The sequence below is a fragment of the Gopherus flavomarginatus genome (genome assembly GCF_025201925.1).
Source record: "Gopherus flavomarginatus isolate rGopFla2 chromosome 13 unlocalized genomic scaffold, rGopFla2.mat.asm SUPER_13_unloc_2, whole genome shotgun sequence".
Taxonomy (NCBI): domain Eukaryota; kingdom Metazoa; phylum Chordata; order Testudines; family Testudinidae; genus Gopherus; species Gopherus flavomarginatus.
Genome location: NW_026114610.1, coordinates 1,650,419 through 1,667,099, shown reverse-complemented (window position 1 = coordinate 1,667,099; position 16,681 = coordinate 1,650,419). Strand labels below are relative to the sequence as shown.

At 49.6% G+C, this 16,681-nt stretch overlaps 2 protein-coding genes and 1 non-coding gene across 3 annotated transcripts in view; 2 read left to right on the top strand and 1 right to left on the bottom strand.

Annotated features, from left to right (window-relative positions):
* LOC127041343 (zinc finger protein 551-like) overlaps window positions 1-16,681 on the top strand; it is an 804,136-nt gene that overhangs the window by 659,027 nt on the left and 128,428 nt on the right. The gene's annotated exons all lie outside the window — the stretch shown is intronic.
* Window positions 1-16,681, bottom strand: part of LOC127041337 (translation initiation factor IF-2-like) — a 126,328-nt gene that overhangs the window by 3,556 nt on the left and 106,091 nt on the right. The window lies entirely within an intron of this gene.
* On the top strand, window positions 7,618-7,699 carry TRNAS-GCU (transfer RNA serine (anticodon GCU)). The gene has a single exon. It is a non-coding gene; the product is annotated as a tRNA-Ser (tRNA).

The following is a 16,681-nucleotide window of genomic DNA, read 5'->3' as shown; positions in this document are numbered from 1 at the left end:
CCAGATGTGTTCAGTCTTCACCCTTCCTTTGTAGAAAACCATCTTCCACCTTTGGTACAATGACAGATCAAACAATGTTGCTTCTTGCAAACAAAACCTACTCAGAACTCCCTTCCTTTAAATAAAATGTCTAAATCCCAGTTTTCTTTAAAAAAAAATTCTCTAGTGGTGTATTTCTTAGTTTTTATCTCAAAAGGTAACATCCTCATCATCTCCCCCAAACACCCTGGGACCTGCCCAAATTATTAAAATACCCTCAACCCGAGCAAGGCCAGAGCAGTGAACCAGAGCTAGTGTCTAGGCCAAGCTGTTCTGAAGGAGGCAACTCAAACATTTTCTCCCTGCTTCTCTTGGCAAGGTCTGACTGAGAAAACTAAATTCCCCAAACTGAAAATTTTCTGCTGAAAAACCAATACTACTTTGTTTGGAGACTTTGATTTGAAAGTATTATTGTTATTATTCTCTTCTGATTTCTGAATCAGTTCAGTCTTTCTCCTCCAGGTGCGTTTCCAGCTGCTGAGTTGTGGAGGAGAGAGGCCAAGTCATGATGTCTTGTGGATAAGGGAGAAGCGGTGGATGTGATATACCTAGACTTTAGTAAAGCATTTGATACGGTCTCGCATGATATTCTTATAGATAAACTGAGAAAGTACAGTTTAGATGGGGCTACTATAAGGTGGGTGCATAACTGGCTCGATAACCATACTCAGAGAGTAGTTATTAATGGCTCCCAATCCTGCTGGAAAGGTATAACAAGTGGGGTTCCGCAGGGGTTTGTTTTGGGACCAGCTCTGTTCAATATCTTCATCAACGATTTAGATGTTGGCATAGAAAGTACGCTTATTACGTTTGTGGATTATACCAAACTGGGAGGGATTGCAACTGCTTTGGAGGACAAGGTCAAAATTCAAAATGATCTGGACAAATTGGAGAAATGGTCTGAGATAAACAGGATGAAGTTCAATAAAGATAAATGCAAAGTGCTCCACTTAGGAAGGAACAATCAGTTTCACACATACAGAATGGGAAGAGACTGTCTAGGAAGGAGTATGGCAGAAAGAGATCTAGAGGTCATAGTGGACCACAAGCTTAATATGAGTCAACAGTGTGATACTGTTGCAAAAAAAGCAAACGTGATTCTGGGATGCATTAACAGGTGTGTTGTAAACAAGACACGAGAAGTCATTCTTCTGCTTTACTGTGTGCTGGTTAGGCCTCAGCTGGAGTATTGTGTCCAGTTCTGGGCACCACATTTCAAGAAAGATGTGGAGAAATTGGAGAGGGTCCAGAGAAGAGCAATAAGAATGATTAAAGGTCTTGAGAACATGACCTATGAACGAAGGCTGAAGGAATTGGGTTTGTTTAGTTTGGAAAAGAGAAGACTGAGAGGGGACATGATAGCAGTTTTCAGGTATCTAAAAGGGTGTCATCAGGAGGAGGGAGAAAACTTGTTCACCTTAGCCTCCAATGATAGAACAAGAAGCAATGGGCTTAAACTGCAGCAAGGAAGATTTAGGTTGGACATTAGGAAAAAGTTCCTAACTGTCAGGGTAGTTAAACACTGGAATAGATTGCCTAGGGAAGTTGTGGAATCTCCATCTCTGGAGGTATTTAAGAGTAGGTTAGATAAATATCTATTAGGGATGGTCTAGACAGTATTTGGTCCTGCCATGAGGGCAGGGGACTGGACTCGATGACCTCTCGAGGTCCCTTCCAGTCCTAGAGTCTATGAGTCTATAATGGCACAGCAGTGTGTGCATTGTGGAAGCTAGTCTGAGGAAACTGGAATGCATCACTCAGGAAGAACAGAACTAGAGTGAGAGTCACATGTCAAGCAAGTAGTTGTGGACAAGTGGCCCAGGTGATGGGCTAGAAATCCATTGTGGTCTCCCTGCACAGGTTGAATTCCTGCTAACTACAGAGGAAGTTGTGGTCCTTTAATTTCAATGGAGCTAGGTCTTGTCTCACTCTCATACTAGGCCTACACTAATAGGTGATGTGGTTTTAGTTAAAGTGTTTTAATTGAACAGCTGTTGCATGTCCATCCCGTGTCACCAGAGCACATCCATGCTAGCATCTCTTGGATGGCCACAGAGAGCAGTGCATTGTGGTAGCTATCTCACTGTGCAACTGGCTGCAGGGTGCTTTGGGAAGGGTTTGCAATGCCTCACGGGCTGGTACAGCATCACATGATACAGTTTTCTATCCCATTGTTCCATGGGCATCCTACTAGATTGCCAGCTGCTTTTCAACTGCAATGTGCGTGGTGGGGTAGAGAGCATGTGTGTGTGGGGAGGAGAGACAGTGTGTGTGTTGCAGAAGAGTGAGTGTGTCGGCACACTGTCTCTAAGTTTAGACAGCTGCTGGAAGCAACCAGTCCTGAGGCAGGGGACAGCCCCGACATCAGCCCCCCTTCTCTCACTGGCTCAGCTCAGCACAGCCCAGCACTCTCTGTCACACACACACACATACACATACACACTGCTGCCTGCTTAGCTCTGTGTCGGGGGTGCTGGAACAGGGGGGTTAGAGGGTCATGGCCCCACTACTCTTTATTGGCTGTTAGGACAAATGATGGAGGGGAGGGGAAAGGGTACAGTCTTGGGGAAGAGGCGTTCTGTGGGTGTGGCCTCGAGGGGAGAGGTGCTGTGAGTGGGGGTCCTTAAGGAAGGAGTGTCATGGGGGTGCCACAGTTCGGATAACAGTGCCCCCCCACTGTAAGGAAGCTTCTGCCACCCCTGCTCTGTGTTCGCAGAGCGGGAGAGAGCAGCATCCACGGTAGTGATTTGCTCCCCAGGGCTCCGGCAAAGAGGCTTGGGAGGTGATTTAAAGGGCCCAGGGCTCTGACCGCAGCAGGGAGCCATGGACCCTTTAAATCACCAGCCTGGGGAAGACAGGCCGGGCTGGCACAGCGTACTGGCTCTTGCACTGGCCAAGCCCCATACCGTAACATACCGGCTTACTTTCACCTCTGGAAGGTCCTCACATGGATCAAAAGCTAGTTAAAAGATAGGAAACAAAGGGTAGGACTAAATGGTCAGTTTTCAGGATGGAAACAAGTATCTAGTGGTGTCTGTACTGGGACCAGGACTAGTCAACATATTAATCAATGATCTACTGAACAGTGAGATGACAAACTTTGCAGATGATCCAAAACTACTGGCTTGCTTCCTAGAATGAACGGTCTTTGAGTGGGGTGATCCACAGGGAGTAGCTCAACCTCCGAAGTGCCTGGCCAGGGGCAGGACAATAGCACAGCAAGGCAGGGGTGTGGCAGTGACATCACAAAAGCCTTTTGCAGGAGCTAAGACTATTGGTCAAAGGTGGTGGGGAGGTGATGACCTCACAGAGAGATGCTGACATCAGCCAGGCAGGAGAGGCGGCGAGGGGCCAAGGAAACCTCAGAGACCCCGTGGCTTTGCTTCAGCAAGTCTCCTTCTCCAGGTCTCTCTTTGAGGACTGAGAGAGTATTCGGTTTCATGTATGTGAGCGCCAGGAGGAACCTCTTTCAGGTTTTCTCTTTCCCTTTTCGTGATTTTACTAGAAAACAGCCGTCCCTGTTCAGAAGGTAAGAGCCTCCTCGAGGTTTGAAACCTGTTCAGTATGATCCATATGGTGACAGTTGAATTCTAGGCATGGAAAACACGAGCTTAAGGAGGCTGAATTTTATTCCACACCTGAGATTTTGTCCCTTAGACTCACTGGGGACATTAGGGTTTGTCCTTTTTGTTTCACCTTTTCCCCCATCCATCCCTTCCTCCTTTCTCTTTGTCTCTTGCTTCTTTTGTCCTTTCACCTGTTCCCCTCCCAACACCAAGAGTGAGGGGGGTGTGTGTGTGTGTGTGTGTGTGTTGCGAGGGAGTGCTCTGTAGCTCCCACTATGGGAGGTCCACCCAAAAATGTGCGGCTGAGATAGTGCTCGGGCAGTGATCCCCACCAGTAACCTGAGCCATCCTTTGGCCTCTGGTGAGAACCCTCAGCCTCCCGTCCTCAGGCTCTACCCTGATTGGCTGACCAGGGGGTTATTGACAAGGAGGAGACTCAGGTCCTTTTTCTTCTCTTTTATGACCAAGTAAATAAGTCATAACCAGTCATATGTTTGAAGAATTTTGCTGCTTCTCTGCATTAATGGTTTCTGAGCAGTTCCTGATTCTCTCTAACATTGCAGTTCTCCTCAAATACTTGCTGAATAATTACTGTGCACTGTTGTTGGTCTGCAGCTCATGTGAGAGCACTTTACTCAGGTCATTCCATGTATGAAATTCAAGATCTGATGGTTAGTTTCAAAATCAAGGCTCTTGAGTCCTTTTCCCAACTCTGCCACTGACTGGCTGTGTGACCTAAGACAAGTCAATTCTCCTTTCTCAGCCTTAGCTTCTCCGTCTTTCAAGTAGGGATAATAATGATCCAGTCTTACCTACCTCAACACACACACTGTCTCTCCCCGCACACAAACAGTCTCCATACTGCAGTTGAAAGGCAGCTGGCAATCTAGTGGATGCCCGTGGAACAATGGGATAGAGAAACCTGCATCACTGAAAGTACAGCCATGAAGACACCACACACCAGCCTTTCCAGCTTGCAAAAATCAAACTTCCACAGAAAGACCCCTGTGGTGTCATACCCCAGCTCCCTAAGCCCTCAGCCACAACCACTTAACACAGGGGCTTTTCTACACTCCGGTTCTGTTCTCACTGAAGGGTCATTTCCAATCGTTTGCTCAGACCAGCTTCCCCAGCAAACTCACTGCTGTGCAGCTCTGTACATGTGGCCATGGCTGAACACCAAGAATTCCTACTGGCTGGATCATGGTTAGAGCGTGTTTGTGGTTAATGATGTTGCTGTAGATTGTTCTTTTCCTGCCTTGGGAATTCAGACAGTCCCTTTCCCAACATATCTCCAGCACATCAGTCCCTGGCTGGGTCTCCTGGGCAGTGGAAAACATCCCTTGTTTGGTGCTGCGAAGGGGAACGTGCAGAGCTGAGATGTCCCTCGGCTTGGATCAAAGGGGGATGTTGGATGGAATTTATCACAAAACGCTCCCTGCTCCCCAGAGCCCCATGGGGAGAATCCAGAGAAGGGGGAGTCATTTCTCCCCTGCACTCCCAGAAGAGCTGCTAGGACTCCTTCCTGCCAGCTACTCACCCCTGGATTCCTCCTCAGCTCCTGGGATCTTTCTGCTCCAAAGGCTCCAGAGGCCTGGGGTGGGGAGGGCGTCACTGCACAGTCTGAAACACAAGGGAGGTTTCTGGAATTGAAGGAAGGAGCAGAAAATGGAGAGGAAAGAAACAGAGAGAAAACGCCTCATCTCTCTCCCCTCCCCCTCCCAGCAAGAAATGTTCTCAAGGATCAGCGTTAGGGGAAATGGTGCCCTGGGCAAAACTTGTACTTTAGCACTTCCCCATCGCCCCTGGACGATCCCCGTCCCCCTTTCCCCCCAGCTCCTGCACTCCCAACCCTTGCACCTCCTTCACCCCTATCTCCTGCCGCCTCCTGTGCCCTAACCCCTACACTGTGTCCCCTTTGCCCTTAAATCCCACACTCCCTTCCTGTGCTACCAGCCACTGCCCCTCTCCTGCACCCCCTACAACCCTAACCCCTGCACCCCCTCCTGCACCCACGTGGGGACAGTGACCTGTGTGCATGGAGCAGCTCGCGTTGCTGCCCGCTCCTCCCTGGAAGGCTGCTCCTCTGGGCACCCCTAGGAGCTGCGGGGGTGGGGTGCGGGGGCAAGAAGCAACATCACCTGAGTTCCCTGCATCCGGGTCACTTTGCTCAGCCAGGCTGCATAAGGGGAGGGCAGAGAGCAGCAGCTTCTGATGCTCCCCTCACAGCACAGCCCAGGTGGGGAAAGTGACCAGGATGCATGGAGCACATAGTGTTGCTCCTCTCTCCCCCCAACCCTCTATGGGGCCATGGAGGAGCACTGGGGCAGGGGAGAGCAGTGAGCACCTTTGCACTGGCACACAGTGCCCTTTGACCCCCTGGAGCCCTGGGCAGCTGACGGGGGGCCCCACCCCTAAGGCCAGCCAGGCTCCCCAGCACAAACAAGAACACAGAGAGACTGGCCACACACTGAGCAGTGGTAGCCTGGGCAGCACATAATGGAGGCTCGGGGGGGCTCAGCCTCCCCAAACCTTGTGTCACCAAGGGGCAGTGGAGCCCATGACTAGGGGCCCTGGAGAAATTAGGTCCCCCTGGAAAAGTCTCCCCCATGTCAGCCCCAGGGCTGGAGGAGCTCTCACTCCGTGCTACGGCCCGGGGGCTGCAGCAGGGGCACAGAGCTTCTCTGATCTTGGGGCCACAGCGGGGCAGGGGTAAAGGAGTGACAGGGTGGGGCTAGTGGGGGAAGGGGTGGAACAGAGGTGACATAGTAGATGGGGCTGTGGGTGGAAGGTGTAGCAGGGGGCAGAGCCACAGACAGAAGTGAGGGGGCCTAGTTCCAGTGCTGAGGCCCCTGCACTTGTTCTCCCTTTCCCTGGGCTTTGGCATCACTAGCCCCTGCTTAACGTGTAGGGTTCAGTGGTCCCCAAAATGTGGGGCATGACTCCTAGGGGAACAAAGAGGAAGATTCATAGGGGCACCTCAGGGGCTGAGCCAGCCCCCATGGAGGGAGCACCAGTCAGCCCAACTCTGTCCCAGCTCTTTTCCAACCCCACCCTCAGCCTGGGCCCCTGACTGCCAGCTCGGCCTCGACCCACTTGCCCCTGTCTGCACCCCTCTCTTCAGCAAGCAACACCCCACTCCCAGCCCCAGTTTTCAACTGTGGCTCCGAGGGCCCACAGCCATGGATAAGAGGGCACAGTGTGAAAATGTCCTATGAAGGAAGGCTGAAGGAATTGGGTTTGTTTAGTTTGGAAAAGAGAAGACTGAGAGGGGCATGATAGCAGTTTTCAGGTATCTAAAAGGGTGTCATCAGGAGGAGGGAGAAAACTTGTTCACCTTAGCCTCCAATGATAGAACAAGAAACAATGGGCTTAAACTGCAGCAAGGGAGATTTAGGCTGGACATTAGGAAAAAGTTTCTAACTGTCAGGGTAGTTAAACACTGGAGTAGATTGCCTAGGGAAGTTGTGGAATCTCCATCTCTGGAGATATTTAAGAGTAGGTTAGATGTCTATCAGGGATGGTCTAGACAGTATTTGGTCCTGCCATGAGGGCAGGGGACTGGACTCGATGACCTCTCAAGGTCCCTTCCAGTCCTAGAGTCTATGAGTTTGAGGACCACTGCTTTAGGGTGACGTTCAGAATCACTTCTATGCAGTCCAATAAATGCTATTCCTCACCCATCAGGACCGACTAAGTATGTTCTGCTGCCCTTCACTCATGCAGGAAGGATAATAACATTTCATACCACTCAGTGCTAAAGTGATTTGTAACTCGCCACCAGCTAAAAATGGTCATTTTGGGGAAGCGGCCCCATGATGCTGCATACCTAGGCAGAGTAGGTGTGTCTATGCAAACATGGTCTGTTCCTGAAGCCTTTCCCACAGCTGGTCAGTATGTGTGAGGGGGGAGCTCATTCAGCCCCTGCTTCCGCTTAGTATTTTAGAACACCTTAGTGTCCCTATCTCTGCTGGCCTTAGATTTCTCGTCCTGTCCATTTCCTGACACCTCAGATGAGGTGGCCGAGTGGTTAAGGCGATGGACTGCTAATCCATTGTGCTTTGTACGCATGGGTTTGAATCCCATCCTCATTGGATTCAGTTAGTCTTCACTCTTCCTTTCTAGACAACCATCTCCCCCTTTGGTACAATGACAGATCAAACAATGTTGCTTCTTGCAAAGAAAACCCTGCTCAGAAACTCCCTTGCTTTAAATAAAATGTCTAAGTCTCAGATTTCTAAAAAAAAATTCTCTAGTCCTGTATGTCTTAGTTTTATCTCAAAAGCTAACAGCCTCATAATCTCCCCCAAACACCCTGAGACCTCCCCAAATTATTAAAATACCCCAGTTCTCAGCAAAGCCATGACAGTGACCCAAAGCTAGAGTGTCTAGGCTAAGCTGTTCTGAAGGAGGCAACTCAAACATTTTCTCCCTGCTTCCCTTGGCAAGGTCTGACTGCGAAAACAAAATTCCCCAAACTGAAAATTTTCGGCTGAAAAACCAGTACTAGCTATTTGGGGACTTTGGTTTGAATGTATTATTATTATTCTCTTCTGATTTATGAATCAGTTTTGTCATCCAGGTGTGTTTCCAGCTGTTGATTTGTGGGGGAGAGATGCCAAGTCATGATGTCTCTTCCCCCCTTTCATAGTTTCTTCCAACTTTCTAGAAAGCTCCTTTGCTATGATGTGAGTCAAGCAGTGTCCATTGTTGCTGTGTTATCTCGGTGAAGTCTGCATTGTACACGGTTCCTGGGATAGTCCTTGGGACTGTAGCCACCTTTAATAGGCCAGCAGTGAGTCTGGCTCCTCCCTTGTCGCACCTGATAGGCTGGTAGGGGGCATTTCCCAACTTCATAACATATTTCTGTAATGCACACAGAGCAAAATTCATAACTTCCCAAACCAATGTGAGCACATAGAATGCAAGAAGACATTAAAGTTCAATAGATGAACAGTTCAAGATTTTTAAAATGATACCTCACCAGGCAGACTTTGTTCAAAACGTATCATCACTATATGAGAGTGGTGAATATGGGGCTTGCAGGGTGCTGCTTTAAGCACAGTGTGCCACACCTGGGCTTCCATTGCAATGAGAACGTACCCTTAGAGTCCATCTCTCCCGGGATAAAGATGGCAGCATGGCTGGCCTGGGTCATCTGACTTGGGCTCATGTAGCTAGAACTGAGAGGCTAAAAACTGTGGTGCAGATATTTGTGTTCACACTGAAGCCTGGGTTCAGAAACCCTCACCCCTTGTGGGGTCTCAGAGGTTGGCTTTGAGTCCATATGTCTGCACTGTAATTTTATAGTCTTGCAGTCCAAGTCCCATAACCCTGAGTCAGCTGACCTGGGCTTTGATACAGGTGACCTGGGTGTTTTAATCATAGTGTAGACATAACACTAGGATAGGTCTAGGAGCCCAGAAGGCTGGGAGGGAGTTTAGCAAGTGGAAATGGTAAAACCGCAGGGAAGTATTACCCTGGACTCATGGCAGTTCTCCATTAGTCTGTCTGCTTTTGAGGCAGGGATAATAACTGCCAGTGGTGCCCTGTTGAGTGGCTTTTGGGGTACCTGCTCTTGGCTGTTGTCAGAAGGACCTTTGGTCTAGCCCAGTGTGGATTTTCTTATGGTTTAAATTACACACACAGGCAGTGATAACAGAGTTACTGAATGTTTGGGAGTTAGGAGCTGGTAAGTCAGTGGTCCAGTCCCCTCATGGATGACCCCCTCCCTCTGGGACAGGGGCAGGTCTGAACTCTCACACCAAATGCTCATTTTGGCTGCCAGAATCTGTGGCCAGCTCATTTAGTTTATGCCGAAGGTTGAGTCCTGCTTTGTGCCCAGTGTCTGAGAATGAAAATCCTAAACCACCCTATGAAATAATGAATGCAGCAGGATGTACTATTGTCCCTGCCCCAAAGCAGGCAGATGAATGGAGAAATGCCATTGAGTCCAGGGTAGCACTTCATTGCGGTTTTACCTTTTTTGCTTGCTAAACTCCCTCCCAACTTTGAGGGGGCCCAGAGCCCAGTATTGAGCCTGAGCTGAGACATCTACACTGCAAATTTACCACCCCATGGCCAAAGCCTCAGGAGCCTGAGCTGGAATGGGGCAGCCCTGGGTGTTTCATAGCAGCGTGGACATAGCGTAGTATTATGTCTGCACTGTCATAAACACACCCAAGTCACTATTCTCAAACCCTGGGTCAGTTGATTCAGGCTTGTGGGGCTTGTGCTGCAGGGTTATAAAATTACAGTGTATGCACTTGGGCTTGAACCCACCCTACAAGACCCCACAAAGGGTGAAGGTCTCCTAACCTGGGCTCCAGTCTGAGCCTAAATGTCTACTCTGCACTTTATAGCCTCACAACCTGAGCCCCAGGAGTCCAAGTCAGATGATCCAGGCCAGACAGGCCACACTGCTTTTATTACGTTATAGACGCCCTCTCAGGGTATGTCTACATTGCAATGTAAGCCCAGGGTTAGCAGAAGTCATGTCAGCAGCCCCAACGCATAAACATAAACCAAGAGGAAAAGACCCACCCCCCAAATAAGCTGGGCAGTGTCCTTCTCCCTACGGTTCATAAGTCCAGCAACCACAAGTCCTTTAACATGAGCCATCCCCTCTCTGCACCCCACTCACAGCTGTTGTCCTTAGTCAGTGCAAGCCCAGAGGTGCCTCTGTAGAGTTCACCTACCATCCTGGGTGGAAAGGGGGGAAAATAAGAAGGCACTACTCTCACTATGTTGTCTAGGGACTCACTCATCCCTCCACAACCACCCTGTCCTAACACTGATCTAACCCCTAAATTTTAGTATTAGGACCCATGCGCCAGCCAATTTGGCTTTCAAACCCCTGTCCCCTGCCTAGCAAGTGCTATTGAACTGAGCGTGAGTCCCTCAATCGGGGTTTGCCGAGCACAGTTGTGCTGCCCTCAATTTACACAACAAGGATAACAACGCTTTATTTCTCCTACCCCAATAACAAGGAGACTGGGAATCCAACACCAGGCAAAAGTGATCATTTCAGCAAGCAACCCAGCATATTTCCAGCATACTGTAAAATCCACATGCAGACTCATACACGAAACCTTGCAAGAAAATCTTCCTGAGGGAGTCTGAAGCACTTGCTGCTGGAGGGAAGGAGGGAGCTGTGGGTTGGGATTTAGAGGCACTGGGAACAGGAGGGGGCTGTGGGTTGGGATTGAGGAGCAGCGTGAGGAGGAGGGGCCTGTGGGTTGGGATTGAGTGGGCTGTGAGTAGGGACAGAGGAGAAGGGTGAAGAGGAGTAGGCTCTGGTTCGGAGTGAGAAGCAGCGTGCATAGGAGGAACTGAAGTTTTGGACGGAGGTGCACTGGGAAAAGAGGGGATATGGGTTTAGGTTGAAGAGCATCGTCATTTGGGGATCCAGCAGGAAAGGGGAAAGCAGCAGGTGATTCTAATTCCTAGGGATATTCTATGTGTTTGTATGTGTGTGTGTGTGTGCAGGGAAGTAACTTGCTATATGCCCAGAGGCCTTTATTCCTCCAGGCTGCAAAGACAGAAGGGCTGTCAGGAAGTTGCCCCTTCAAACACACACAGAAAAGGGACTTCTGAGGAAAGGGAAAATCCTGAAGAGAAAAAGTTATGTCAAAGAGGACTCCAGAGAGACACTTTAAGATCTTGGAAAGTAGTTTATCACCTGACCAGGGACTTGAACCCTGGACCATCCAATTAAAAGCCTGATGCTCTGCCAACTGAGCTTGCCAGACTCACAAAGTAACAGAGCAACTTGGTGTGGAGGAGAACTAGTCAAGAAAACAAGAGTGGGAAACAGTAGGGAAAACCTGCTGCTCTCTCTGGCCTGGTCAACACTGAAAGTTTATATCTAATTTAGCAGCATTAAATCGCATTAACCCTGCACCCGTCCACACAACGAAGCCCTTTATATCGATATAAAGGGCTCTTAATACCGATATCTGTACCGATGAGGGGAGTAGTGCTGAAGTCGGTATTTGCCATGTCGGATTAGGGTTAGTGTGGCCGCAATTCTGCGGTTTTGGCCCCCTTTGAGCTCTGCTTGCAAAGGCAATAAAGTCAGTGTTGTTTCAAATTCCTGCATTCTTTATTACTTCATCAGAGAAACAGGGGGACAGTGCCACAGTAGCCCAGGAGGGGTGGGGGAGGAGGGAAGCAACAGGTGGGGTTGTTGCAGGGGCACCCCCTGGAATGGCATGCAGCTCTTCATTTCTGTGGGACGTCTGGGGCTCTGACTCAGAGTGACCGTTTGCCTCTCTTGTTCTTTAGTAGGCTTGCCTGATAGTCTAGACAGGACTTACTCTCCCTTTAGACAAAACTCAAAGAAAGGAATGACCTGGGGAGTCATTCCCATTTTTGTCCATGCACCCCTGGCCAGCCTCACCGAGGCCGGCCAGGAGCACCCATGACAGCAGCAGATGGTTCAGTATAACTGGTAACTGTCACTGTCAACTTGCAAAGCAGCGGACGGGACGGTATGGCTGGTAACCATCTGTCATGGTATAATCCCCACTCTGAATCTTAGCGTCCAAAAGATGGGGTACCAGCATGAATTCCTCTAAGCTTAATTACCAGCATAGAACCTGTAGCGCTGCCACCAACCAGGAATTCCAGTGCCTGGTACACTCTGGTCCCCACAAAACCTTGCCCAGGGACCCCCAAGACCCAGACCCTCTGGATCTTAACACAAGGAAAGTAAACCCTTTCCCTCACCGTTGCCTCTCCCAGGCTTCCCCTCCCTGGATTACCCTGGAAGATCACTGTGATTCAAACGCCTTGAATCACAAAATAGAGAGGACAATTCACCTTCCCCCACAATCAAGTTCTTAAACAAGAAAAGCTTTTAATTAAAGAGAGAAATACAGTAAAAATTATCTTTGTAAATTTAAGATGGAATATGTTACAGGGTCTCTCAGCTATAGACACTGGGAACACCCTCCCAGCCTAAGTATACAAGTACAAATTAAAATCTTTTCAGCAAAATACCAATTTGAACTCCTTCCAGCCAAATACACATTTGCAAATAAAGAAAACAAACATAAGTCTAACTCGCCTTATCACCTAGTACTCACTAGTCTGAACTTATAAGAGCCTGTATCGGAGAGAAACCTGGTTGCACGTCTGATCGCTCTGCGGCCCCAGAGTGAACAACAACCAAACACTAACAGCACAGCACACAAACATCCCTCCCTCAAGATTTGAAAGTATCCTGTCCTCTGATCGGTCCTCTGGTCAGGTGACAGCCAGGCTCACTGATCTTGTTAACCCTTTACAGGCAAAGAGATAAGATGCACTTCTGTTCTATTAACTCTTACTTATCTGTTTATGACAGCTCCCCTGGCTCCCAAGTTTGAGGGGAGGGGGGAACCGCCCCACAGCACTCGCCGGCAGCATGGCTGGGAGCCAGAGGAGTGGACCATGCAGTAAGTGCAGGGGCGGGGGGGGCAGGGCTGAGGCGGAGCAGAGGCGGGGGCCATGGCAAAGAGCCAGGCAGCCCCCCCTGCAGCAGCTCCCCACCCCAGCTCACCTCCGCTCTGCCTTCTTCCGTGAGCACGCTGGCGCCGCTCCACCTCTCCCGCCTCCCAGACTTGCGGTGCTAATCAGCTGTTTAGTGCGGCAAGCCTGGGAGGGAGGAGAATTAGAGCAGGGGCAGCTTGCTCAGGGGAGAAGACGGAGCAGAGGTGAGCAGGGACAGGGAGCCCCTGTGCCAGGATCCCTCAAGCAGAGCCTGGAGTCCTGCCCATCCTTGACCACTGAGCCTAGAGGGAGAGGAGCAAGGAGCCATTGTTAGAGGGCTTTGGCTTTCCCTGCCCACTTCCCTGGCTCTTGTCACACAGACAGCAAGCAGCAAAAGACCAGAAGTCAGAAGCACAGACAAAGGGATGTTTACTGGGGTTAGTTTCCAAGCAAGCAGATTCCAAAGCCCTTCACACCAGTCAGGCTGATCTCTATACACCGACAGAGTCTGTTCCCCTGTGTTCCCTTCCCAGCTCTGACACCACAGAGCGTTTACCCCACATCCCTACAGACAATTCTTTCCTGGGTGTCTGGCTGGTGAGTCTTGCCCACATGCTCAGGATTTAGCAGATCACCATATTTGGGGTCAGGAAGGAATTTTCCTCCAGGGCAGATTGGCAGAGACCCTGGGGGGGTTTCACCTTTCTCTGCAGCGTGAGGCACGGGTCACTTGCTGGAGGATTCTCTGCACCCTGAAGTCTTTAAACAACGAGTTGAGGACTTCAATAGCTCAGACATAGGTCAGGGGTTTGTTACAGGAGTGGGTGGGTGAGAGTCTGTGGCCTGCGTTGTGCAGGAGGTCAGACTAGACGATCAGAATGGTCCCTTCTGACCTTAAAGTCTACGAGTCTATGAGCTCTGACACTGCAGAGTGTTTACCTCACGTCCCCCTTCCCAGCTCCGACACTGCAGAGCCTTGTCTGTGTCCCTGTTCCCCGTTCCCTATTCCTACCCCCCGTTAGCAAGCATGAGTCCAATTTCCCCACCCACTGCCTCTTTGACCCCAGTTTATACAGTAATATTCTCAGCGAGACCTTAACCAATCATTTTACTGAAATGTAATTAACCAATTCTAACCTATTGTAACAGAATTCTCTAACCAATTACATCCCACTCCCCTAATTAACTTACACCCAGCAAAATTAATTCTGCTGCAGACAGAAAGAATAAGAGGACCAGACAGATTGACAACAGAAAAGCGGGGGCCATAAAGATAAACCCTACAGAAATGACGGTTTCACAACCACAACCATTGAGAAGGGATTTCTTGCCAGACCGGATGCTCCCTTAAGATCTGGTTCTTTATCTGGTGGTGATGGGCACTATTGGGACAGGATCGTCTTCCTAACAGCCCAACCCCACCTTAGTTCAGTGTGACGGGTTTGGGAGGTGAGGATGTGACCCTTCACTTCCCAGCATATGGCTGCCCCTGCTGTTTAGCCAAAGGCCTTAGCCTACTGTCAAGGTTTTTTCCCCACTCTGAACTTTAGGGTACAGACGTGGGGGACCTGCATGGACTCTTCTAAGCTTAATTACTAGCTTAGATCTGGCAACACTGCCACCATCCAGAAGTTATTGTCTGGATCACTCCCTGTCCCCCCAAAACATTCCCCTCCCTGGGCAGCCTTGAGAGGCTTCAGCAATTCTCTGGTGAACACAGATCCAAACCCCTTGGATCTTAAAATAAGGAGAAATTAACCATCCCCATTCCTTTCCCCCCACCAATCCCTGGTGAGTCCAGACCCAATCCCCTTGGATCTTAAAACAAGGAAAAATCAATCAGGTTCTTAAAAGAAAAAACTTGTAATTAAAGAAAGAAAGATAAAAATCCTCTCTGTAAAATCAGGATGGAAAATACTTTACAGGGTACTCAGATTTATATAGCCCAGAGGAAACCACTCTAGCCTTAGGTTCAAAGTTACAGCAAGCAGAGGTAAAATCCTCTCAAGCAAACAAGGATCATTTACAAGTTGAGAAAACAAAAATAAGACTAACGCCTTGCCTGGCTAATTACTTACAAGTTTGAAACATGAGAGACTGATTCAGAAAGTTTTGGAGAGCCTGGATGGACGACTGGTCCCTCTTAGTCCCAAGAGCGAACAACCCCCAAAACAAAGAGCACAAACAAAGACTTCCCTCCACCAAGATTTGAAAGTGTCTTGTCCCCCTATTGGTCATCTGGTCAGGTGTCAGCTAGGTTTATGGAGCTTCTTAACTCTTTACAGGTAAAAGAGACATTAACCCTTAACTATCTGTTTATGACACCTACGAACAAGGGCTCAGACTCTCCTAGGGAGAGAAGGCCCAGACACAGGCAGACTGGGATTTTGGTTCTTTGGTTTATACCCTTGTCACTAGCTAAGTGATAAAAATACACCTAAATTCTTAAAGTCTAGGCCTGTACAAGCAGCCTGAATAGCTCTATTCTAACAGCCATCGGTAACTGTGGAAAAATGATCTATTCGGGGTTGTCTCTAGACATTTTGGTTCCCTACACAGCACCCCGTCCCCCAGCCCGAGCTGGCAGAGCGGTGCAGGCTGGGGCCAGGTCACCCAACTCCTCCCCCACAGCCCCCTGCCCCAGCTCACCTCCACTCCACCGCCTCCCCTGAATGCGATTTTTGGTGCCCCCAACCACTTAGCACCATAGGCGGCTGACTAGTTCACCTAGCGGTTGCACTGGCCCTAGACACTGCCTGTCAGCAGGATTTCTCCTCCTCCTCAGTGAGACTAAATCTCCGCACCTAAAGAGCCAGTCCATCTGCTGCACCACAATCCCTCATGCCTGAGACTCGCTGCCAAAGCCCTGCACTCGGCTCCAGATAATTAAGTCTCACATCTCACTGGGAACTCCACTTCTTGTGCCCAGAGAGTCTCGGCCCCCCTCAGTAGCTGACCTGAGAAACACAATGTCTCCATAAGCAGCAAAGAGTCGTGTGGCACCTTATAGACTAACAGACGTACTGGAGCATGAGCTTTCATGGGTGAATCTCCACTTTGTCGGATGTATTAGTGTCTGCCTTTTCCAAAGAAATGCCTGGAGGGCTTTTTCTTGTGTGATCACGTGGCCTAATGGATAAGGCTTCTGACCTCAGATGAGGTCATTGAGGGTTTGAGTCCCTTCGTGGTTGTGCTGGTGCACTTTTACCTTCGTGCTGAAAGTCCTGCTCCCTTCAGGGCTGGAACCTCTTCTTGGCTGCTCAGACCAATGCTCTGCCTTCAGCTAGAGCCCTGGGAAGGAGTTGGGGGTTGGGTGTCACAAAGGCTGGGGCAGAAGTCTCAGGTGCTTCCAGTCTAGCCTTTGCCCTTCCTGACTTGCCAAAGAAAATGGGCGGCTGCCCGGGCTAGTGTGTAGAGCAGTTTCCCCCTTCCAAATGTGCGCCAGTCCCTGTGTTTGAGGGGGTTTGCTATATAGCACCTTCGGAGCCTGGGTGTTTCTCTGCTTCTCGCCAGCTGGGGAAAAGCCTCTTGGGGAAAAATCTCCTGCCCCACTGCAAAAGTGAGCACCTTGAGTGGGACCAGTCAGAGGCCCCACCATGGAG